Source organism: Scyliorhinus torazame, chromosome 10 (assembly GCF_047496885.1).
Source record: "Scyliorhinus torazame isolate Kashiwa2021f chromosome 10, sScyTor2.1, whole genome shotgun sequence".
Classification (NCBI taxonomy): Eukaryota; Metazoa; Chordata; class Chondrichthyes; order Carcharhiniformes; family Scyliorhinidae; genus Scyliorhinus; species Scyliorhinus torazame.
Window position 1 is genome coordinate 37,490,478 of NC_092716.1, and position 25,654 is coordinate 37,516,131.

The 25,654-nt window shown below is 47.2% G+C and overlaps 1 protein-coding gene and 1 long non-coding RNA gene across 9 annotated transcripts in view; one reads left to right on the forward strand and one right to left on the reverse strand.

Moving 5' to 3' along the window:
* The window catches only part of pmfbp1 (polyamine modulated factor 1 binding protein 1), a 1,352,449-nt gene that overhangs the window by 155,496 nt on the left and 1,171,299 nt on the right, over nt 1-25,654 (forward strand). The gene's annotated exons all lie outside the window — the stretch shown is intronic.
* Nucleotides 1-25,654, reverse strand: part of LOC140430464 (uncharacterized) — a 199,358-nt gene that overhangs the window by 51,006 nt on the left and 122,698 nt on the right. For all 3 annotated transcript variants that reach the window (XR_011949432.1, XR_011949433.1, XR_011949431.1), the window contains exon 2: nt 7,676-7,746. This is a non-coding gene — a long non-coding RNA (uncharacterized lncRNA). The remainder of the gene's footprint in view (nt 1-7,675; nt 7,747-25,654) is intronic.

Consider the following 25,654-nt stretch of genomic DNA (forward strand, 5'->3'; position numbering starts at 1 on the left):
CTGCCTGCCCTTTCTGGTGGTCACCCATTTCTCTGCCTGCGCCTTGGGTATGACCACATTGACATAACTGCGATCTATGACGCTTTCCGCCACCTGCATGCTCCTCAGTGCATCCAATTGCTGCTCCAACCGAACCATGCGGTCTGTGAGGAGCTCCAGTTGGGTGCACTTTCTGCAGATGAAGCCATCCGGGATGCTGGAAGTCTCCCGGACCTGCCGCATCTCACAGTCAGAGCACTGCACCCCTCTAACTGACATTGCGTCAATTAATTAAAATTAAAAATTTTTTTAATTTATATTTTTTTTAAATTTCAAAGTTACTGTTAACTATCTGTTTCCTGACTTCCGGGTGCGGCGATGACCAGCTAAGCCGCACGTTTCGGCAGCTCCCGGTGGAACGGACTTTTGGGCTCTTAATAAGAGCCCCAACGGCAATTTTAACGGCTAAAAGCACTGTGCGGTAAACCAGAAGGGAATCCCCCCTGGATACGGATGGAAAAAGGAGAGGAAAGTGGCCGGATTGCGGTGGATCCTTTAGAGCAGCGGCAAGGAAGGCAAGCAAAAACCAAGATGGCGTCGGAAGGTGGCAGTTTAACATGGGGCCCTGAACAACATGAATTTTTGAAACGCTGGGTGGAAGAGCTTAAAAAGGAGATGAAGAAGGAGCTGTTGGCCCCGATATTACAGGCGATCGAAGGGCTAAAGGATGAGCAAAAGACCCAGGAGCGGGAGCTTCGGGTCGTGAAGGCAAAGGCTGCCGAGAACGAAGACGATATACAGGGCCTGGTGGTGAAGACGGAGATGCACGAGGCACACCATAAACAATGTGTGGAAAGATTGGAGGTGCTGGAGAATAATGCGAGGAGGAATAATTTAAGGATTCTTGGTCTTCCTGAAGATGCAGAAGGAACAGACGTCGGGGCTTATGTGAGCACGATGCTGCACTCGTAATGGGAGCGGAGGCCCCGGCGGGTGAGGTGGAGGGAGCATACCGAGTGATGGCGCGAGGACCGAGAGCAGGAGAAATTCCTAGAGCCATAGTGGTGAGATTTCTCCGTTTGAAGGACAAAGAGAGGGTCCTTAGATGGGCAAAGAAAACTCGGAGCAGTAGGTGGGAGAACGCGGTGATCCGCGTATACCAAGACTGGAGTGCGGAGGTGGCGAGAAGGCCACGGGCCAAGGCGGTGCTTCACAAAAAGAAGATAAAATTTGGAATGCTGCAACCGGCAAGACTGTGGGTCACATATCAGGGGAGGCACCACTACTTTGAGACGGCGGATGAGGCGTGGACTTTTATTGTGGAAAAAAAACTGGAATAAGCGGGTTACTAAAAAAGAACGTTTGAAACAAAGTGGTGGGGCGAGTATGGGGGGCGAAGAGGGGGGAGAAAGGGGGGGAAAGATGAGTTTTATGTTATTAATCCTGCGATGCGGTAACTTTTCTCTCTTCCACAGGTGGTGGTGGAGGGAGGAAGGGAGGTGGAGGAGATGGGGCGTTGGCCATGGGGGGGCGGGGCCAAAAGGGAAGCGCGGGCTTTGCTCCCGCGCTATGATAATCATGGCGGGAATAGGGAAGCAGGAAGGAGGGGGCGTCGCACGGTGCGAGCCGAGGCCACGGGGGGAAGCCGAGGTCGGCCAGAGTTTGCTGACTTCTGGGAGCAACATGGGGGGTGTAACTACGCTAGCAGGGGGGGGTAGGAGGGGGGAGTTACTGGGTTGCTGCTGCTGGGGAGAGGGGGGAGGCGGAATGGGGTGGGGTGGCCGGGGGGGCGCCGCCTGGGGTGGACACAGCTGCGTGGGAACCGGATGAGGAGCTGGAAAAAGGGGATGGCTAATCGACAAGGGGGGGGGGTTAAAAAGCTCCCCAACCCGGTTGATCACGTGGAATGTGAGAGGGCTGAACGGGCCGATAAAGAGGGCACGAGTACTCGCACACCTTAAGAAACTTAAGGCAGGCGTGGTTATGTTACAAGAGACGCACTTGAAACTTATAGACCAGGTTAGACTACGCAAGGGATGGGTGGGGCAGGTGTTTCATTCGGGGCTGGATGCGAAAAACGGGGGGGTGGCTATACTAGTGGGGAAGCGGGTTATGTTTGAGGCAAAGACCATCGTGGCGGATAGCGGGGGCAGATACGTGATGGTGAGTGGCAAATTACAGGGGGAGGCGGTGGTCTTGGTAAACATATATGCCCCGAACTGGGATGATGCCAATTTTATGAGGCGCATGCTAGGACGCATCCCGGACCTAGAGGTGGGAAAGTTGGTAATGGGGGGAGATTTTAATACGGTGCTGGAGCCAGGGCTGGACAGGTCGAGATCCAGGACTGGAAGGAGGCTGGCTGCAGCCAAGGTGCTTAAAGATTTTATGGAGCAGATGGGAGGAGTAGACCCGTGGAGATTTAGCAGACCTAGGAGTAAGGAGTTTTCGTTTTTCTCCTATGTCCACAAAGTTTATTCGCGAATAGACTTTTTTGTTTTGGGAAGGGCGTTGATCCTGAAGGTGAGGGGGACGGAGTATACGGCTATAGCCATTTCGGATCACGCTCCACATTGGGTAGACTTGGAGATAGGGGAGGAAACAGAAGGGCGTCCACCCTGGAGAATGGACATGGGACTAATGGCAGATGAAGGGGTGTGTCTAAGGGTGAGGGGGTGCATTGAAAAATACTTGGAACTCAATGATAATGGGGAGGTCCAGGTGGGAGTGGTCTGGGAGGCGCTGAAGGCAGTGGTTAGAGGGGAGCTGATATCAATAAGGGCACATAAAGGAAAGCAGGAGAGTAGGGAACGGGAGCGGTTGCTGCAAGAACTTCTGAGGGTGGACAGGCAATATGCGGAGGCACCGGAGGAGGGACTGTACAGGGAAAGGTAAAGGCTACACGTAGAATTTGACTTGCTGACAACGGGTACTGCAGAAGCACAGTGGAGGAAGGCACAGGGTGTACAGTATGAGTATGGGGAGAAGGCGAGCAGGTTGCTGGCCCATCAATTGAGGAAAAGGGGAGCAGCGAGGGAAATAGGGGGAGTGAGGGATGAGGAAGGAGAGATAGAGCGGGGAGCGGAGAGAGTGAATGGAGTGTTCAAGGCATTCTATAAAAGATTATACGAAGCTCGGCCCCCGGATGGGAAGGAGAGAATGATGTGCTTCCTGGACCGGCTGGAATTTCCTAAGGTGGAGGAGCAGGAGAGGGTGGGACTGGGAGCACAGATCGAGATAGAGGAAGTAGTGAAAGGAATTAGGAGTATGCAGGCGGGGAAGGCACCGGGACCGGATGGATTTCCAGTCGAATTTTATAGGAAATATGTGGACTTGCTTGCCCCGATACTGATGAGAACCTTTAATGAGGCGAAGGAAAGGGGACAGCTGCCCCCGACTATGTCGGAGGCAACGATATCGCTTCTCCTAAAGAAGGAAAAACACCCGCTGCAATGCGGGTCCTATAGACCTATTTCCCTCCTAAATGTAGACGCTAAGATTCTGGCCAAGGTAGTGGCAATGAGGATAGAGGATTGTGTCCCGGGGGTAGTCCATGAGGACCAAACTGGGTTTGTGAAGGGGAGACAGCTGAATACGAATATACGGAGGCTGCTAGGGGTAATGATGATGCCCCCACCAGAGGGGGAAGCGGAGATAGTGGTGGCGATGGATGCCGAGAAAGCATTTGATAGAGTGGAGTGGGATTATTTGTGGGAGGTGTTGAGGAGATTTGGCTTTGGAGATGAGTATATTAGATGGGTACAGCTGCTGTATAGGGCCCCGATGGCGAGCGTGGTCACGAATGGACGGGGGTCTGCGTATTTTCGGCTCCATAGAGGGACGAGGCAGGGATGTCCTCTGTCCCCGTTACTGTTTGCACTGGCGATTGAGCCCCTGGCAATAGCATTGAGGGGTTCCAGGAAGTGGAGGGGAGTACTCCGGGGAGGAGAGGAACACCGGGTATCTCTGTATGCGGACGATTTATTGGTGTATGTGGCGGACCCGGTGGAGGGGATGCCAGAGATAATGCGGATACTTGGGGAGTTTGGAGAATTTTCAGGATATAAGCTGAACATGGGGAAAAGTGAGCTGTTTGTGGTGCATCCAGGGGAGCAGAGCAGAGAAATAGAGGACTTACCGCTGAGGAAGGTAACAAGGGACTTTCGCTACTTGGGGATCCAGATAGCCAAGAATTGGGGTACATTGCATAGGTTAAACTTAACGCGGTTGGTGGAACAGATGGAGGAGGACTTCAAGAGATGGGACATGGTATCCCTGTCACTGGCAGGGAGGGTACAAGCGGTTAAAATGGTGGTCCTCCCGAGATTCCTCTTTGTGTTTCAGTGCCTCCCGGTGGTGATCACGAAGGCTTTTTTCAAAAGGATTGAGAAGAGTATCATGAGTTTTGTGTGGGCCGGGAAGACCCCGAGAGTGAGGAAGGGATTTTTGCAGCGTAGTAGGGATAGGGGGGGGCTGGCGCTACCGAGCCTGAGTGAGTACTACTGGGCCGCCAACATCTCAATGGTATGCAAGTGGATGGGAGAAGAGGGAGCGGCGTGGAAGAGATTGGAGAAGACGTCCTGTAGGGGGACTTGCCTACAAGCCATGGTGACGGCGCCGTTGCCGTTCTCACCGAAGAAATACACCACGAGCCCGGTGGTGGTGGCTACTCTGAAAATTTGGGGGCAATGGAGACGGCATAGGGGAAAGACTGGAGCCTCGGTGTGGTCCCCGATAAGCAATAATCATAGGTTTGCTCCGGGGAGAATGGATGGGGGATTTGGAACATGGCAACGAGCAGGAGTAACACAATTGAGAGATCTGTTTGTAGATGGGACGTTTGCAAGTCTGGGAGCGCTGACCGAAAAATATGGGTTGCCCCAAGGGAATGCATTCCGGTATATGCAACTGAGGGCTTTTGCGAGGCAACAGGTGAGGGAATTCCCGCAGCTCCCGACGCAGGAGGTGCAGGACAGAGTGATCTCAAAGACATGGGTGGGGGACGGTAAGGTATCAGACATATATAGGGAAATGAGGGACGAGGGGGAGATTATGGTAGATGAGCTGAAAGGGAAATGGGAAGAAGAGCTGGGGGAGGAGATTGAGGAGGGGCTGTGGGCTGATGCCCTAAGTAGGGTAAACTCATCGTCCTCGTGTGCCAGGTAAGCCTGATACAATTTAAGGTGTTACACAGGGCGCATATGACTGGAGCACGGCTCAGTAAATTTTTTGGAGTAGAGGATAGATGTGCGAGATGCTCGAGAAGCCCAGCGAATCACACCCACATGTTCTGGTCATGTCCGGCCCTACAGGGGTTTTGGATGGGGGTGACAAAGGTGCTTTCGAAGGTGGTGGGGGTCCAGGTCGAACCAAGCTGGGGGTTGGCTATATTCGGGGTTGCAGAAGAGCCGGGAGTGCAGGAGGTGAAAGAGGCTGATGTTTTGGCCTTTGCGTCCCTAGTAGCCTGGCGCAGGATACTGTTGATGTGGAAGGAAGCCAAGCCCCCGGGTGTGGAGACCTGGATAAATGACATGGCAGGGTTTATAAAGCTGGAACGGATTAAGTTCGTCCTAAGGGGATCGGCTCAAGGGTTCACCAGGCGGTGGCAACCGTTCGTCGAATACCTCACAGAAAGATAGAGGGAATGGAAAAGAAGAAGACAGCAGCAGCAACCCGGGGGGGGGGGGGGGGGCGGGCGGGCGGGCGGGTGGGGGGGGGGAGGAGGAACCAGAGGGATTCTCAGGGATGTTAATATATAAGTATATAAGTATAATATGTATAGGTTGTTGTTATAGATAATTGTATATTGGACTGTTAAAACATATTTTTGGAGAATATTTATCTGGGACAAGGCAGTTGCCATTTAGTTTTGTTTTTGTTTATATATTATTTATTTCTTGTTTATAAAACTGGCCATTGTTATTTATATTGTGATATTACTGTGTAAAGGATACACAATGTACTGTGATGGTTGGCCAAAAATTTTCAATAAAATATTTAAAAAAAAAAACTATCTGTTTCCTGGCACTAGATTTCTAATAGAAATGGGAAAGCTAAATATAGTACTCTCGTACTATGTGTCACCCTTGGTACTATGGGAGACCCTGAAGGGGGTGATGCAAGGGGAGGCAATTTCACTCAAAGCACAGAACGATAGGGAGGCGAGGGAGGAGCGCCAGTAGTTGGGGAACGGGATCTTGGGATGGATGGCAGATATTCAAGTGACCCGACGCCAGGCAAGTAGAAAGACGTTAGAGATGCAATTTGATCTGCTATCCACTGATAAGGCAGTGTGGCAGCTGCGGCGCTTAATGGGGGTAACGTGCCAGTATGAGGAGAAGGGCAGTCGGACTTTGGCTGGTCAGATGAGGCGGCAGGCGACCTCCCAGGAGATTGTACGGATTCGGTCGCTGGACAAAGTTAATGGGGTGTTTGAGGCATACTACAAGAATCTTTAGACCTCGGAGCCACTGGAGGAAGAGTCTGATCTGTTGCAGTTTTTGGAGGGTTTGGTGAGGCGGTTACCAGGTGTATAGATGAACGTAATGCATTTGACGTAGTCTACTTGGACTTCAGCAAGGCTTTTAATATGGTCCCCCATGGAAGACTGAAAGCAAAGTTAAGCGTCTGTGGGATCCAAAGAAATTTGGCAAATTGGATCCAGAATTGTCCCAGTGGCAGAAAGCAGAGAGTCATGATCGAGGTGTGTTCTGACTGGAAGCCTGTGTCCAGTGGGGTCCCATAGGGATCAGTGTTGGGCCCCTGCTCTTTGTGATTTATATAAATGATTTAGACATAAACATAGGAGGGTTGATCAGCAGGTTCGCGGATGATACAAATTCAGATGGGCTAATCAGTGGTAAATGGAATTCAATCTGGATATGTGTCAGGTGGGCAGGACAAACAAGGCAACGGGAATACATGATAAACTGCAGGACACTGGGAAGCAACGAGGATCAGAGGGACCTTGGTTTGCATGTACACTGTTCCCTTAAGGTAGCAGGTAACCGGGATGCAGTGGTTTTGAAGTCATAAGGTATACTTGCCTTTATTAGCCAAGGCATAGAGTTTAATAGCAGGGAGGGTTATGCTGGAACTGTATAAAACATTGGCTAGGCCACAGCTAGAGCAATGTGTGCAGTTCTGGTATCCTCATAGGAGAGATGTGACAGCACTGGAAAGGGTGCAGAAGAGATTCACCAGAATGTTGCCTGGGCTGGGGAGTTTCGGCTGCGAAGAGAGATTGGATAGATTGAAGGTTAATGATGATGAAGGATGGGAGCAGAAAGGAGAGTTTGAAATGGTTGAGCCTGGAGATAACAAAGGTAAAAATTAGGGTTTCTGGGTCAGAAGAGCTGAGCCAAGGATTGGAAATTGGCAACCACTGTCTCATGGTGACAGTTGCGAGAGGAACTTGGTTTGGGGTGGTGGTGGTTGTGGCGGCGGGCGGGGGGGGGGGGGGGGGGGGGGAGGGGGTTGCCTGCATAAGTGGATGGAAGTTCTTTATGATACAACATGTTAAGTTGCGGACATCAAATTATCGTTTGGAATGCTTACATTGTTCAAAGTTAACAGACTTCTAAAATTAATTGACCACTGTTTTGAATCTATGTTGTGAAACTCATTGAAGTATAATTCATGAATAAGGGATGTTTTTTATTTTTAAGAAAATTGCATGCTAAATAAATCTACTTACTTTTCATTTCTTTTATGGTGAAAAATATTATCTTCAAAGTAGATGTGGTGTAGCAAAAGCCACAAGAAATTCTGGTGAATATATAATGAACAAATAAAATGGTTACTCAAAACTGTTGCATGTTGTGTTATTATGAGCTCTGGATTCACAAGTCAGCCAAAATAATACATTATCTAATCTCAGACCCTTTCATTCTCTGGTATGTTTAACTGTTTTGTACTCCGTTCCGAAGTGAGAGGTGTACAATGATCATCTACAGCTAAATTAGGTGTTTTCTTTCTAGCTTCATGCATTTCAATTTATTCAAAATAATTAACAACTTATAACTGGGTGTGCAGAAACATAAAAATGCAATCCTCAAATGTATTTTTAAAATATATTTAGAGTACCCAATTATTATTTTTTTTTTCCAATTAAGGGGCAATTTAGCCTGCCCAATCCACCTAACCTGCACATCTTTAGGTTGTGGAGGTGAAACCCACGTAGATATGGGAGAATGTGCAAACTCCACATGGACAGTGCCCCAGGGCTGGGATTCGAACCCGGGTCCTCAGCACCGCAGTCCCAGTGCTAACCACTGCACCACATGCCGCCCCTAATCCTCAACTATGTTATACTCTGTTTTGTCTAGGCCCTTGTATTTCCCCTTTTCTTTTCTTTTTGATTCATGCATGTTTAATGGACCTGTGACTTTAAGTTCCCAGAAGGCTGTGCTGTTTTAGACTGACTTCACTGAGTACTCAAATTGATGGACTTGGCTGGAGGCCAATGAACTGGTTTGAAATGCTGTACTTTGCCTGGTAGCCAGTCATGATGGGTTCTGACCTTGCTGACCTCTTTCCCAGTCTAAAATGGCTGGAGTTCATTTCACTTTTAATTCTGAAGCCACCTTGGAGGAGCTCTAACTCCTTCTATCTTTCAGGAAATAATGAATTCTCTCCAGAAATTCAGTGCAAGAGCTTTCTCTTTTTTAGGAAGTACATTGTTATGGACTGGGATGAGAGGGAATGGCAACCAAATTCCCTTACCCTATTTCCTGTCATCATTCTATTTATTTTAAAAGAAAGGTGTTTGCGTTTCTTACCCCCTGAATTTGTGGTCAATTTAAATACCAAGCTGTCCTGGGTTTAAATTTTTTTTAAATGATTCAACTTTTCAATTTTATACAGAAGACAATACCAAGTAACAACCCCCCCACTTCCTGAAAGCTAGAACAAAATCCCACCAATCCCTCCCTACTAACAATTAACAGTGACCAACACTTTGAAGAACCAAATAAAACGGCTGCCACCTCCTATAAAACCCTTCAATTGCTCCCATCACGGTGTACTTAACCTTGTTGAGATACAAAAACTCCATAAGATCCCCCAGCTGTACCGAGGCACTGGGTGGAGAAGCTGACCCCCACCCCATCAGTACTCGCTATCGAGCAATCGGGTGAAGGCCAGAACTTCGGCCCCTGCCCCAGTCTCCAGCTCCATCAGGTCCGACACCCCAAATATGGCCCCGAGAGGACCAGGCTCCAGTTCGATTTGAAGGATTGCCGACATGGTGCTAAAGAAGAAGCCACAGAACCCCAGAAGTTTAGGACATGACCAGAACATGTGTGCATGGTTAGTCGGTCCCCTCTTGCAATGCTCTCACACTCATCCCTTCTAGATTTGGTCAAATGGGCCCTGTGCACTACCTTCAACTGTTATCAGCCCCAATCTCACACATGAGGACTTTGTGTTCACCCTACACAGAATCTCACATCACACCCCGCTCCTCTAGCTCGGACCCCAACTCCACCTCCCTCTTGGCCTTGACCCTCTCCAAAGGATACTGCCTCATAGAATTTACAGTGCAGAAGGAGGCCATTTGACCCATCGAGTCTGCACTGGCTCTTGGAAAGAGCACCCTACCCAAGGTCAACACCTCCACCCTATCCCCATAACCCTGTAACCCCACCTAACACTAAGGGCAATTTTGGACACTAAGGGGAATTTATCATGGCCAATCCACCTAACCTGCACATCTTTGGACTGTGGGAGGAAACCGGAGGAAACCCACGCACACACGGGGAGGATATGCAGATTCCGCACAGACAGTGACCCAAGCCGGAATCGAACCTGGGACCCTGGAGCTGTGAAGCAATTGTGCAATCCACAATGCTACTGTGCTGCCTCCTCTGCCATGAGCTTCACATAAATCACTGAAGTACTCTACTCCTCCGTCCCCACCAGTGACATAACCCTCTCTAACAGCGAGGAAGGCGGCACCACCAGGAATGTCGGAAAAACTGTGTGAAGTTGTGCACTTGCAAATACTGAAATGTATCCGCCAGTGAAAGTCCAAATTTCTCCACCAACCCTTCCAACTTGTGAATCAGCCCTCCAAAAACAAATCCATCATCAGGGCTACCCCCTTCCATCCCTTAAGCTTAGCAGCCAGCCTTGCCCACTTGATCATATGGTTCGTGCAAACCGGCACTAATTTCAATACCACCCCCAATTTAAAGTGCTGCCGGAATTGCCTCCATTTCTTCAATCTGGAGGCCACCATCGGATTCCCTGAGTACTTCCCTGGAGAAAAGGGTAATGAAGCCATCACCAACTCACTTAGCCCCAACCCCCGACATGAACCTGACTCCATCCTCACCCATAGAGCCTCAGGATCCCCCCCCCCACCATGCCAGCACCTTCTCAGCGATTGCCACCTAATAATAATATATCAGACGTGGCAATTCCAATCCCCCCCCCCCCCCCCCTGCCTGCTGGTCTTCCGAATCCTAGTTAACGTTCTCACCCATATAAATGTCAAAATCAATCTCTCCACTCCCCCCAACAGAAGGATTTTGGCAAGGAAACCGGCAAACACACAAATAAAAACATATTTGTGGCAAAACATTCATTCTTACCAACTAAATTCTGATAGCCAAGGACAGAGGGAGGCTATCCCACCTCTGCAAGTCTTTTACCCTGCTCACCAGACCTGTAGAATTTCATTTCCTCAGCTGGGCCCAGTCCTGAGTCACCTGTGCCCCAAAGTATTTAAAATGGAAACCCATACAGTGGAACGGCACCCCCAAATTGACCCCTCTCCCTGGCTGAGTAACTGGGAAACACTCACTTTTTTCCCAATTCAGCTTATACCTTGAAAAAGCCCCAAATTGCTTCAACAGCACCATGATGTCCCCCATTGTGCGGATCAGATCTGTCACATACAGGAGACGGTCACCACGTACAAGGCCACCCTGTGTTCGCGCGCCCCCCCCCCCCCCCCCCCCCCCAACCATCCCTTTTCACCTATCCAAAGTTCTCAGGGCAATGGCCACAGGCTCAATCGCCTATGCGAACAAGAGGGGGAATATAGGGCACCCCTGCCTTGTTACCCTGTGCAACTGATAGTATCCCGAGCTCACGTTGTTTATATGGACTGTATCCTTAGGCGCCTTATATAATAACCAAACCCACACCACGAACCTAGGCCCTACCCCAAACAATTTCAACACTCATAACAAATACCCCCATTCTACCCTATTGAAGGCCTTCTCAGTATCCAATGCCACAAATGACCTCCTGCTCCCTCTCTACTGCCAGGAATTAGACCATATTCAAAAGTCGCCTCATGTTAGGTGATGAGCACCTACCCTTCACAAACTCTGCTTGATTTTCCCCAAATACATGCGGGAGTCACCCCTCCAGCCTCAGCCAGAATCTTGGCATTTACATTCAATAACGAGATTGGCAGTATGATCCACACTCCACTGGGTCCTTATCCGTCATTAACAGAAGCGAGATTGTCGCCTGCAACATTGTCTCCAGAAGAATCCCCAGTGCCACCGAATCCTCAAACATCTTCACCAATAATGCCACCAAACGATCAGCCAACTTTTTGCAAAACTCCGCAGGGAACCCATCCGGTCACGGCGCCACCATTCTGCATTTGCCCAATTGTTGTTCCGATCTCCTCCACTCCTAGCGGCATCTCCAATTCCTGCCGACCTTCCTCCTCCACCTTGGGACCCTCCAAACCCCCCCAAAATTGCAACAGATCAGACTCCTCCTCCGGCGGCTCCGAAGTCTAAAGATTATTGTAGTACGCCTCAAACACCCCATTAACTTTGTCCGGTGACCGAGTCCGTAAAATCTCCTGGGAGGTCGCCTGCCGCCTCAACTGACCAGCCAAAGTCCGTCTCCCCATCTCCTCATACTCGCATGTTACCCCCGTTAAGTACCACAGCTGCCACACTGCCTTATCAGTGGATAGCAGATCTAATTGCATCTCTAACTTCTGTCTACTAGCCAGAAGGTCTGGCATTCGGGTTACTTGAATACCTGCTATCCATCCCAAGATCCCGTCCACCAAATGTTGGCGCTCCTCCCTCTCCTCCCTATCCTGCTGTGCCTTGAGTGAAATTGCCTCCCCTTGCATCACCCCCTTCAGGGTCCCCCACAGTACCAAGGGTGACACATTTCTGTTTTTGTTGAACCTCACATAGTCATCAATCACCCTGACCATCTTCACACAAAATCCCAAATCCGCTAGCAGCCCACATCCAAACCACACAGGCTGCTGGTCGGTCCCTCCTCCAAAACCACATCCACCAGGTGCGCAGCATGATTGGAAATCACTATTGCGGAATACCCCACATTCCTCAGCCCAGGCAGCAGAGCGCTCCCCATCACAAAAAAGTACATGTGTGAATACACCTTATGCACCTGTGATAAAAAGGAGAATTCCCTGCCTCCAGGATGCACAAACCACCATGGATCCGTACGGTGTACTACCGTGGTTTGCACTGTTGCTTCACAGCGCCAGGGTCTCTGGTTCGATTCCCGGCATGGGTCACTGTGCAGAGTCTGCACGTTTAAATAGGGTGCTCTTTCCAAGGCCCGGTGCAGACTCGATGGGCCGAATGACCTGCACTATAAATTCTATGATTTCCACACACCGCCTTCATGGACGCTGCCGGTATCTTCACTGCCCCAAGGGGGTCAACGGCTTCCGCATGGACCGGTGTAGCTTGAGGCTCAGAACGTCCCCCCCTCAAAAAGAAATCAACTGCCGTGTATCCATATCAGGTATCGCTGCCAGCATCCCCTTCATGAACTTCACATCATGCCATTTTGGGGCATACATGCTCACAAAAACCACCAATTTGCCCTCCAATGTCCCCGCAACTACGATGTACCTACCACCCTGGTTCGCTACTACCTTCTCCACCGGGGAACCAAACTCTCTCAAATTAATATCGCTTTCCCCCCTGAGCACACCAAAGATGTCCGTCTGCCCCACCCAATGGGTGGGACAAAGTCCTACCCCAAGTCACCATCAGCATTCGACCCCATCCCCCCCAATCCCAGAAATCCCCCAGCCACTTCCTCCTGAACTGATACCACTCTCCTCCATCCCCTTCCCCCACCGTTCGCACCTTCTAGGCTCCACCGAACCTGCCTAAACAGGGCCAGCAGACCGCAGCCCCTCCCCCCACTAGCCCCTGTTCACGAGCTAATCTCTCTCACTAGCACGGTAGCCGCTCCATCAGAGCCACAATATCCAAATAAACAATCAAGCACAAAAGTCAGACCCCAAAACAAAATCAAAACTCCTCCACCCCCACCCTCTACCATGAAAATCAACCCAACACCCCTCTACCCTCCCTCACCCCACCAAGTACTCTCTCCAAACCACAAACCCTTGAAAAAATTTCTGAAAGAAACAATTTCCCCAAACAACACAATAATTAAGACCAACTCTATAAAACAAGAGGAAAAATAAGGGGGAGAGGAAACTAGGGAAATACAAAAACATGAAAACTCCAAGAAAAGCCCCCAGTTACATGTACATACACTATTATTACTTCAATGTCCCCACACAGACCCGTTCCAACCACCAAACCAGTCTCGTGCAAGCTCCTTCAGTCCAGTCCAAAGCCTTCATCCTTGATAAACGCCTCCGCTTCCTCTACCGTCTGGAAGAAATGGTCTTTATCCTTGTGCATAAGCCTTGCCGGGTAGACTATACCAAACTGCACACCACTCTTTTTTAAATAGATTTAGAGTACCCAATTCATATTTTCCAATTAAGGGGCAATTTAGCGTGGCCAATCCACCTACTCTGCACATCAACTTTGTTCAGCTTTGACAAAGAGTCATTGGACACGAAACATTAGCTCTTTTCTCTCCCTACAGATGCTGCCAGACCTGCTGAGATTTTCCTGCATTTTCTCTTTCGTACTTTGCACAACTTTGGATTGTGGGGGTGAAACCCACACAAACACGGGGAGAATGTGCAAACTCCACATGGACAGTGACCCAGAGCCGGGATCGAACCTGCGACCTCGGCGCCATGAGGCAGCAGTGCTAGATACATAGAAGATAGGAGCAGGAAGAGGCCTTTTGGCCCTTCGAGCCTGCTCTGCCATTTATCACGATCATGGCTGATCATCCAACTCAATAACTTTAATCCTGCCTTCTCCCCATAACCTTTGATCCCATTCGACCCAAGTGCTATATCTACCCGCTCTTGAATATATTCAATGTTTTAGCATCAACTACTTCCTGTGGTAATGAATTCCACAGGCTCAGCACTCTTTGGGTGAAGAAATGTCTCCTCATCTCTGTCCGAAATGGTTTACCCTGAATCCTCAAGACTGTGACTCCTTGTTCTGGACCCACCTACCATTGAGAACATCTTCCCTGCATCTACCCTGTCCAGTCCTGTTAGAATTTTATAAGTCTCTATGAGATCCCCCCTCATTCTTCTGAACTCCAGCAAAAACAATCCTAACCTAGTCAATCTCTCCTCATATGATTCCATCCCTGGAATCAGTCTGGTAAACCTTCGCTGCACTCCCTCGAGAGCAAGATCATCCTTTCTCAGAAAAGGAGTCCAAAACTGCACACAATATTCCAGGTGTGACCTCACCAAGGCCCTCTACAATTGCAACAACGCATCCCTGCTCCTTTACTCGAAACCACTCGCAATGAAGCAAACATTCCAATAGCCTTCTTTACCGCCTGCTCCACCTGCATGCTGACCTTCAGCGATTGGTGCACAAGGTCATCCAGGTTCTGCTGCACACTCTCCCAATTTACAACCGTTCAGGTAGTAATCTGTCTTCCTGTTTTTGCTTCCAAAGTGAATAACCTTACACTTATCCAAATTATACTGCATCTGCCATTGATTTGCCCACTCGCCCAACCTGTCCAGATCATGCTGTAGGATCTCTGCATCCTCATCACAGTTCATCCTCCCACCTAACTTGGTATCATCTGCAAACTTTGTGATGTTATATTTTGTTCCCTGATCCAAATCATTAATATATATTGTGAATAGCTGGGGGTCCAACACCAATCCCAGTGGCACCCCACTAGTTACTGCCAATTTGAAAAGAACCCATTAATCCCTACTCTTCTTTCCACTCTGCCAACCAGTTTTCTATCCACCTCATACACTTTCCCCAATCCCATGAGCTTTAATCTTGCACAATAATCTCTTATACGGGACTTTCTCAAACGCCTTCTGAAAGTCCAAATATACCACATTGACTGGCTCCCCCTTGTCAACTGTATTAGTTTCATCTTCAAAAACTTCCAACAGATTTGTCAAGCATGATTTCCCCTTCATAAATCCATGCTGACCCTGACTGATCCTGCTAATGCTTTCTAAATGTTCCGCTATAAAGTCTTAATGGATTCAAGAATTTTCCCACTACCGATGTTAGGCTTACTGGTCTATAATTCCCTGTTTTCTCTCTACCTCCCTTTTTGAATATTGGAGTGACATTAGCTACCCTCCAATCTGCAGGAACTGTTCCAGAGTTTATAGAATCCCGGAAGATGAACACCAATGCATCCACTGTTTCCAGAGCCACCTCTTTAAGCACTCTAGGATGCAGATTATCAGGCCCTGGGGATTTATCTGCCTTCATCCCCATCAATTTTCCCAGCACCATTTCTCTACTAATATTGATCTTCCTCAGTTCTTCCCCCCCTCACTAAACCTTTCATTCTCCAACATTTCTGGTATCAGATTTGTGTCCTCTTTCGTGAGACCACCTCCCACATGTCGCTACCAGAAGCTTTATCCTGGGTTTAAGTAAACAGGATTATTTATTCATGCATTTAGCCTGAATGCCTAACACTAGATCACTCACACTCACACCACACACTCAAGAAAAAATACAGTCACGTAGGTTAGTGCACTTCTGGTAATTACATAGGAACAGTAATTCAACTATTTGGCTGGCTTAGGAAATAAACGTATATTATGGGACAGTTAAAGAAGGCATTTTCACTCCTGAAGGGTTAGTCTAAGTAGATTCAAATTGACTGTATCATATCTTAGATCTGTTGCAGCAATTTCCTCGAAGAGTTGGATTTTTCAGCAGCCCTTGAAGTTGGTTATTTGTGATCTTCGTACCAGGGGGTCTAGTTTCTCCACTTGGGAAAGGAACAGGCCCGGGAGACTTTTCAGAAGTAGCAGTCCCATCTTCACATTGAGCATATCTTCCATCATGTTGCATTATACTACCATTATATTATATGGCACTACCACCATGCTAAATGGGATCAATTTCATACAGATCTAGCAACTCATGAGGTACAACCATATTCTATAACCTCATGGTCCAGCATATCCCACACTCTACCATTACCATTAAGCCAGGAGATGAACCCTGGGTCAATGAAGAGTGCAGGAGGATGTGCCAGAAGTAGCATCAGGCATACCTAAAAATGAGATGTCTACCTGGTGACGCGACAGCACAGAACTACTACCATGCCAAATAGTGAAAGTAGGATGTGACAGAGATAAACAATCCCACAACTAAAGGATCGGACCTAAGCTCTGTAGTTTTGCTACTTCCAGTCGTGAACAGTGATAGGCAATTAAACAGCTAACGGGAGGAGGAGGCTCCACAAAGATACCTATTCTCAAAGATGAGGTAGCCCAGAACATCAATCGGTGCAAAAGATATTGCTGCAATCTTCAACCAGAAGTGCTAAGTGGACGATCCATCTCATCTTCCTCTTCAGGTTCCTAGCATCACAGATGCCAATTTTCAGATAATTTGATTCATTCCACGTAATATGAGTAGATGACTGAAGGAAACAAAAACAGAAAATACTGGACAATCTCAGCAGGTCTCACATCATCTGTGGAGAGCGAAGGGAGCTAATGTTTTGAATCTGGATGACTCTTTGTCAAAGCTGGAGAGAACTGGAAATAGGGTCAGATTTATACTATTGTGGGGGGGGGGGGGTGCGTGGTGGGGGTGGAGTGGTGGGACTGGAGACACTGAGGATACTGCAAAGCCTTTGGGCACTGACAACATTCCAGCAATTCAAAAGAATTTGAGTACAGGAGCAGGGATGTCTTGCTGCAATTATACAGGGCCTTGGTGAGGCCACACCTGGAATATTGTGTGCAGTTTTGGTCTCCTTTTCTGAGAAAGGATGTTCTAGCTATAGAGGGAGTGCAGCGAAGGTTTACCAGACTGATTCCTGGGGTGGCAGCACTGACGTACAAGAGATTGATCGGTTAGGATTGTATTCGCTGGAGTTCAGAAGAATGAGGGGTGATCTCATAGAAACCTATAAAATTCTAACAGGACTGGACAGGGTTGATACAGGACGAATTTTCCCAATGACCTTTCCTCCATCGTAAGGCTGGAAGTGGGAGTTTGCAGTCATTAGCGACCAATATTCAGCAATATTTGCAACTCCTCAGATCTTGAAATGGCCCATGACCATATGCAGCAAGACCTGGGCAATATTCAGGCTTGTGCTGATAAATGTAAGGCAATGACCATCTGCAACTGGAGAAAATCCAACCATCTCCCCATGACAGTCAATTGCAATACCATCAATGAATCCCCCACTATCAACATCCTGGGGCCTACCAGAAACTGAACTGGACCAACCATATAAATTTTGTGGCTACAAGAGCAGTTGAAGCTGGGAATCCTGCAGTGAGTAGCAGGGGTTAGCACAGTGGTCAGCACTGTTGTTTCACATCGCCAGGGTCCCAGGTTTGATTCCTGGCTTGGACCACTGTCTGTGCAGAGTCTGCACGTTCTCCCTGTGTCTGGCTGGGTTTCCTCTGGGTGCTTCGGTGTCCTCCACAAGTCCTGAAAGATGTGCTGTTAGGTAATTTGGACATTCTGAATGCTCCCGCTGTGTACCCGACCATGCGTGGAAGTGAGGCGACTAGGGGATTTTCACACTAACTTCATTGCAGTGTTAATTAAAACTTTAAAAACGTTAGCGCCTGGTTCAGTATCTTAGCCATTGTTGAGAGCTGACCAGGTATCCGTAGCAGTGCCATTCTACTCCCCGAAACACTGCACATTGTTCATTTTCAAATAATTATCCAATGCCCTTTTAAATACCTGATTGAACCTGCCTCCGCCACACTTTAAGGAAGTGTATTCCAGACCGGAACCGCTTGCTGTATGAAAAAACGTTTTTCTCACATCATGGGGAGGTGGGGCGTAGTGGTATTGTCATTGGACTAGTAAACCAGAGGCCCATAGTAATGCTCTGGGGACCCAGGTTCAAATCCCACCACTGCAGATGGTGAAATTTAAATTCAATAAAAATCTGGAATTAAAAGTCTAATGATGACCATGAAACCATTGTCGATTGTCATAAAAACCCATCTGGTTTACTAATGTCCTTTAGGGAAGGATATCTGCCGTCCTTACCTGGTCTGGCCTACATGTGACTCCAGACTCACTGCCTCCCCAAAGGGCAATTAGGGATGGGCAATAAATGCTGGCACAGCCTGTGATGCCCACGTCCCATGAATGAATCAAAAAAAAATTGTTCTTTTGCAAATCATTAAATCTGTGCCCTTTATTTCTCGATCCTTTTGCAAGCGGAAATAGTTTTTCCCTATCTACTCTCCTGATGATTTTGAATACCTCTATATCATCTTCTTTTTGCCTTCCCAACCTCTCCAATCGATCTTCATAACTGAAGTTTCTCATCCCTGGAACCATTCTTGTAAACCTGTTCTGAACTCTCTCCAATGTGTTCAAATCCTTCCTGAAGTGTGACACCCAGAACTGTCGCAATACTCCTGCTGAGGTCCAACTAATATCCCATACAAGTTCAGCATTACCTCCTTGTTCTTATACTCTATGCCCCTATTAATAAAGCCTAGAGTACTGTATGCTTTGTTGACTGCTCTCTCCACCTGCCTGCACCTTTACTGACTTGTACACCTATGCATCCAGGTCCCTCTGCTCCTGCATATCGTTTAATATTGTGCTCCTTATTTTATATTGTCTCCCATGTTCTTCCTACCCAAATGAATCACGTACACTTCTCCGTATTGAACTCTATCTGTCACCTATCTACCTATTGCACCAACCTGCCTATGTCCTTTTGAAGTTCTACACTGTCCTCCTCACAGTTTAGCATCCGCAAACTTTGAAATTGGCCCCTACATACCAAGACCTAGATCAATAATATATATCAGGAAAAGCAAAGATACCCGTCCCTGAGGAAGTCCACTACAAACCTTCTCCAGTCAGGAAAATAAGTAACCGTTACTCGCTGTTTCCCATTACTCACCTAATTCTGAATCCACGTTCCTTCTGTCCTTTTTATTCTACGAGCTATAACTTTTCTCAGATGTCTATTGATGTTGCACTGTACCAAATGCCTTTTGGAAGTCCATGTACACCACATCAATAGCATTACCCTCACCAACCCTCTCTTCATCAAAACGTTCCAACAAGTTAGTTAAACATGATTTTTCCTGAAGAAATCCATGCTAGCTGTTCCTAATCAACCCATATTTTTCCATGTGATTATTAATTCTATCCCAAATAATTATTTCTAGAAATTTCCCCATCACAGAAGTTAAACTGACTGATCTGCAATTGCTGGGCTTATCCTTAACAAACCTTTCTGAACAGGGGCAGTTATCCTGTCCTCCTGCACCTCCCCTGAGTCTAGATAAAAATGAAAGATTATGACTCGTGCCCCTGGTATTTCCACTGTCAATTCATTCAATATCCTTGGATACATCACATCTGGTCCCAGTGCCTTATCAACTGTACTGACAGTTTATCCAATATCACCACCTTATCTTGTCACCATAGCCTGGGTAGCATCTGCTTCCTTGATAAAGACAGGTGTAAAGTATTTATTTAGCACCTTAACCATGGTCCCTACCTCCATGTGTAAATTCCCTTTTGACCATTTCCTTTTCTAGCATAATCCGAAACCTTATGATCACTGTCTCCTAAATGCTTTCCCACTGACACTTACGGTGGAATCTTACCAGAATTTAGCCAAGTGTCAGACAGACAGAAAACTGGCATCTAACTCTCCAGTTGGACAGACCATTTTCTCACAGAAATTTGATGCTGTTAGAGAGAAAAAAAATAAGTGGGCATGTTTTACATCATCACTGGCAAGGCGGGGTCTCAGAGCTGATAACCGGCTCCAAAGAGATTGGGGTATCAATGTTAAAGGCCCCCTCCCATCCACCGTGGAAAGTATAGCCAGCACAGGTTTGCACTGCAATGTTGCCACTGTGCCAAGAGCACTGCCAGGGCACTACCTGGGCATGTCCTGCTATATGTACCTCTGCCCCCCAGAGGGAGTCCCTCAACTGCCTCGCGCCTGTGCAAACATGTTGTAAACCTCTCTAACGTGATGTCACGTCGGCGAAGTGTGAATATTTAGTGAGGGGGATCATTTGGCGTTGGGGAGCCACTAATAACATTGAAATTAATTCAAATTTATGAAAATGAGGTTGTCATGACGTCACCAGCGAGGGGTGTGGAATATCAGGAAACTCAATCTCTCCGGCAAGAATCGCATTTCCCGATTCCCACATTAAAATAAAAAAGGAAGAAGAAAAATTGAATATGGACCATTGAAACATGGACTGAGGGATTCTTGAAGAAAGCCAGGGAAGGAGTAAGAAAATGCCAACAGCTCTACTAAGGCTATGCCTAAAACAAATGAATGAACTTCAATGTTAATATTTGCAAAATTGAAGATTTTTATAAAAGCACTTTACTTGGGGATGGACGCCATGTAACATTGAGTTAGAATGCTGATGCAAGAATTGTTCAGCACAAATGCTCCTTATTTTGTTGTGCCCTGTCTGTTCACTTATTGTGAGGTATCTTTAATTTTTTTTAATGTGGCTGCGCATGAGCATGATCATTTTTGCTGTGAGCAGCCTATCCTATACCTCTATTGCACATCCCTTCTGCACGCACCCCAGAGGGAAGATTGCTCAACACCATCGACAAGTTTGATCTTAAGTAAAACAAAAACAGTAATACATATGTATGTTTAATAGCGTACCTAATTTTTATACAGAAAAATACTTGATGTTTGTTATAGTCGAATATGTCCGTGGAATCTTTGTAACAAGGGAGGTGGCCTCAGAACGAATTTGTCAATAATAATAATTTTTATTAGTGCCACAAATAGGCTTAAATTAACACTGCAATGAAGTTAGTGTGAAAATCCCGTAGTCGCCACACTCCGGTGCCTGTTCGGGTACACCGAGGGAGAATTCATCAATTTCCAATTCCCCTAATAAGCACGTCTTTTGGGACTTGTGGGAGGAAACTGGAGCACCCGGAAGGAACCCACGCAGACACGGGGAGAATCTGCAGACTGCACAGACAGTGACCCAAGCCAGGAATCGAACCCGGGTCCCTGGCGCTGTGAAAGTGCTCCAAAAAAATTGTAATCTTTCCATTTTAGGAAATTTGCATGAACTGTTTGTTGGTTATAGCAAGGTGAACTCTTTTTTTAAGTTAATTGTATTTGTGAGAGGTGTAGAGGATTAATAAATAAGATTTTATTTATGTCATATCCAACATGTGGCTTACTAAACTTTGTTAATTAATCAACTTAACATGAAGTTCCACTTTCTGGATTCTGCAATCCTTGCCCTTGATCCACATTTTCCACAGTGTCAGTCATTTGCCAATGCACATGCATACATGTACACACAAATTAAGATTCCCAAAAATATTAGTTGTGGGACATTAAGTGAGAGCAGCTCTCTGACGTAAAGTGCATCAAGAGCTCCTGTGATAGATACCACATGCTCAGTCATATGACTGAGAAACTGCATGGTTTGTTTAGAAGATTGAAGAACAGCACTTGACAAAAACGCAATACAGTACTTTGAATTAATCAGGTAGGATGTGTAGTCTATGGGGAAGTGATCATTTTGGCACTCTTTGCCAGGTGTGAAATGTGTGAATTATAGTATTCTGTGGCCCAACTGGTCATGTAACCAGTTTGCATTGTTGTTAAAGTAAAAGATATATTAAAATCCAGCCATCAGAGATGTGTTAAAGTAAGCCATTTCTGACTAACAGAGTGAATTATTTGATGAAATAATTGGAGAGGGTTGATAAAGGGTAGTGGATGCTGTATTTATGAACTTTCAAAAGACATTTGGTGAAGAACCGCAAAACAGACTTTTTCAGAAAACAGAAACACTTTGGATTAAAAAGGTATCTATTTGCATAATTAGTTAAGCAGTAGGAGGCAGATAGTAGTGATGATTTTTTTTTGATTGGACGACAGAAGCATTCTTTGGGGTCCCACAGGGATTGGTGATATGAACATTGATTTTCTTGTTTTGTAGAAATGGCCTGGATTTGGATATAAAAGTACAATTTCAAATTATGGATGTTACAAAACTTAGCAACATAGTGAATATGCAATTAGCAGACTTCAAGAGAACATATACTGGTGAAAAGGGCAGTCACAAAACAGATGCAAATTAATGCGGATGTGTGAAATGCGATAAAAACAGAAAATGTTAGAGATACTAAGCAAATTTGATAGCATTTCTGGAAACAGAAACAGAGATCAAGACCTCGATTTTCATCCTCGAGGCGGGTAATGGAAATCTGGAAAATTCCAGGCTAGGACTGCTTGCCTTGGGAGAAAGTGCGAGCAAAGGCAGGATCTTCATTCCTGGGTGGGTGGTGCGGACTGGAGTCGGGTCAGCCAACACGAGAAAATGTTTGAGACAGCCACAGGTGCTGCCAGGAATGGAGGTGGGCTGTTTAAAAGACCGACCTCAGTGATGTGGGACTTTGTCCCAGTTAAAATAAAATCACATAAACCCTCCAGTCCTCGCCCCTCAAATCACATCACTCTCTAAAGACTCCCCATGCTCCGTCTATGTCACCTCATGCCTTGTTCATCGTGGCCGGAGACTTCAACAAGGCCAACCTCAAGAATGTACTGCCAAAATTCCACCAGCACATCTCCTGTCCCACCAGGGGCGACAACACTCTTGACCACTGCTACTCAAAAATCAAGGGCGCCTACCGTTGCATCCTCCGACCGTACTTTGGTAAATCAGACCATAAGACGGTACTCCTTCTCCCGGCATACAAGCAGAAACTCAAGCGGGAGAATCCAGCTAACAAGGTTGTGCAGTGCTGGTCCGAGGAAACAGAAGAGCTCTTACGTGACTGCTTAGAGACAGTGGACTGGTCCATATTTAAGAACTCAGTGACCAACTTAAATGAGCATGCCACCACCGTCACAGACTTCATCACCAAATGTGTGGACGACTGCGTGCCAAAGAAAGCAGTACGTACGTTCCCCAACCGGAAACCATGGCTCAATCACGAGATTGACTCCCTACTGAAGGACAGGTCTGAGGCGTTCAAGTGAGACGACCCTGATCGATACAAGAAATCCAGGTACGAGCTCCGCAAAGCCATCCGAGATGCCAAAAGAGAATATCAAACCAAGCTAGAGTCACAGACAGACTCTCGGCGATTGTGGCAAGGACTAAACAACATAACGGACTACAAAGCGAAGCCGAGCAGTATCTCCGGCAGCAGCGCACCCCTCCCCGATGAACTCAATGCATTCTATGCTCGGTTCGAGCAGGTAACCAACAATCTGTTGTCGAGTGCCCCAGCAGCCGATAACTCACCCATTCCCACCATCACAGCTTCTGAAGTCAGATCGGCCTTCCTGAAAGTGAACCCTCAGAAGGCGACTGGCCCGGACGGGATCCCTGGTTGTGCACTAAGAACCTGCGCGGACCAGCTGGCAGAGGTATTCGCGGACATCTTTAACCTGTCCCTACTCCACTCCGAAGTCCCCACCTGCTTCAAGAAGACCACCATTATACTGGTGCCATGAAGAACCAGGCAACGTGCCTCAATGACTACCATCCGGTGGCCCTGACTTCAGTCGTAATGAAGTGCTTCGAGAGGTTGATCATGAAGCGCATCAACTCCATATTCCCAGAACACCTTGATCCACTGCAATTCGCATACCGTCGCAACCCGGTCCACAGCAGACGCCATTTCCCTGGCCCTACACTCATCCTTGGAGCATCTCGACAACAAGGACTCCTACATCAGACTCCTATTTATTGACTACAGCTCTGCCTTCAAGACCATAATCCCAGCCAAGCTCATATCAAAGCTCCAAAACCTAGGACTTGGCTCCCCACTCTGCAACTGGATTCTCGATTTTCTGACCAACAGACCACAATCAATAAGAATGAACAACAACACCTCCTCCACAATAGTCCTCAATACCGGGGCGCCGCAAGGCTGCACATTTAGCCCCCTACTCTACTCCCTGTACACACACGACTGCGTGGCAAAATTTGGTTGCAACTCCATCTACAAGTTTGCTGACGATATGATCATAGTGGGCCGGATCTTGAATAACGACGATTCAGGATACAGGAGGGAAATAGAGAACCTAGTGGAGTGGTGCAGCGATAACAATCTCTCCCTCAATGCCAGCAAAACTAAAGAGCTGGTCATTGACTTCAGGAAGCAAAGTACTGTACAAACCCCTGTCAGCATCAACGGGGCCAAGGTGGAGATGGTTAGCAGTTTCAAATTCCTAGGGGTGCACATCTCCAAAAATCTGTCCTGGTCCACCCACGTTGACGCTACCACCTAAAGCACAACAGCGCCTATACTTCCTCAGGAAACTAAGGAAATTCGGCATATCCACATTTACCCTTACCAACTTTTACAGATGCACCATAGAAAGCATCCTATCTGGCTGCATCACAGCCTGGTATGGCAACTGCTCGGCCCAGGACCGCAAGAAACTTCAGAGAGTCGTGAACACCGCCCAGTCCATCACACAAACCTGCGTCCCATCCATTGACTCCAATTAAATCTCCCGCTGCCTGGGGAAAGCGGGCAGCATAATCAAAGACCCCTCCCACCCGGGTTACTCACTCTTCCAACTTCTTCCATCGGGCAGGAGATACAGAAGTCTGAGAACACGCATGAACAGACTCAAAAACAGCTTCTTCCCTGCTGTTACCAGACTCCTAAATGACTCTCTTATGGACCGACCTCATTAACACTACACCCTTATTGCTTCATCCGATGCCGGTGCTTATGCAGTTACATTGTATACATTGTGTTGCCCTATTATGTATTTTCTTTTATTCCCTTTTCTCCCCATGTACTTAATGATGTGGTGAGCTGCTCGCAGAAAAATACTTTTCACTGTACCTCGGTATGCGTGACAATAAACAAATCCAATCCAATCCAATGTCGCCACGCACTTTACTAAAGCTTTTTTTTCACATTCTACTGTCATTTATCTGGGTTAATTTGGTTTAGATATTATATGGTAGATCCATGGGCTTGGAAATGCCATAGCTTGGCATAAGGGACCAAAGGGGGTGAGTAGAAGGGCAGCGTTTGGGATAGAGGGCATGAGGAGAACCTTTTGAACTTAACTTTTCAAAAGGTTTCCCCATACAGACATGGGTTCACAACTTCTCTGAGGGGGTCATGAAGAACAATGCTTTAAAATCCTGGCCCTACTCAATGACAATTGTGGAGGAGGAGGGCATGTCTACCTCTGCAATGGAGCTGGCCAGGACAGGAGTGCTGGCTGTAGGCTTTTGACTAGCCTGTACCTTTTAAGGCACGCCAGAAAATCAGACAGCCCGGGAAGTGAGTTTGGGAGATCCTGGAATTGG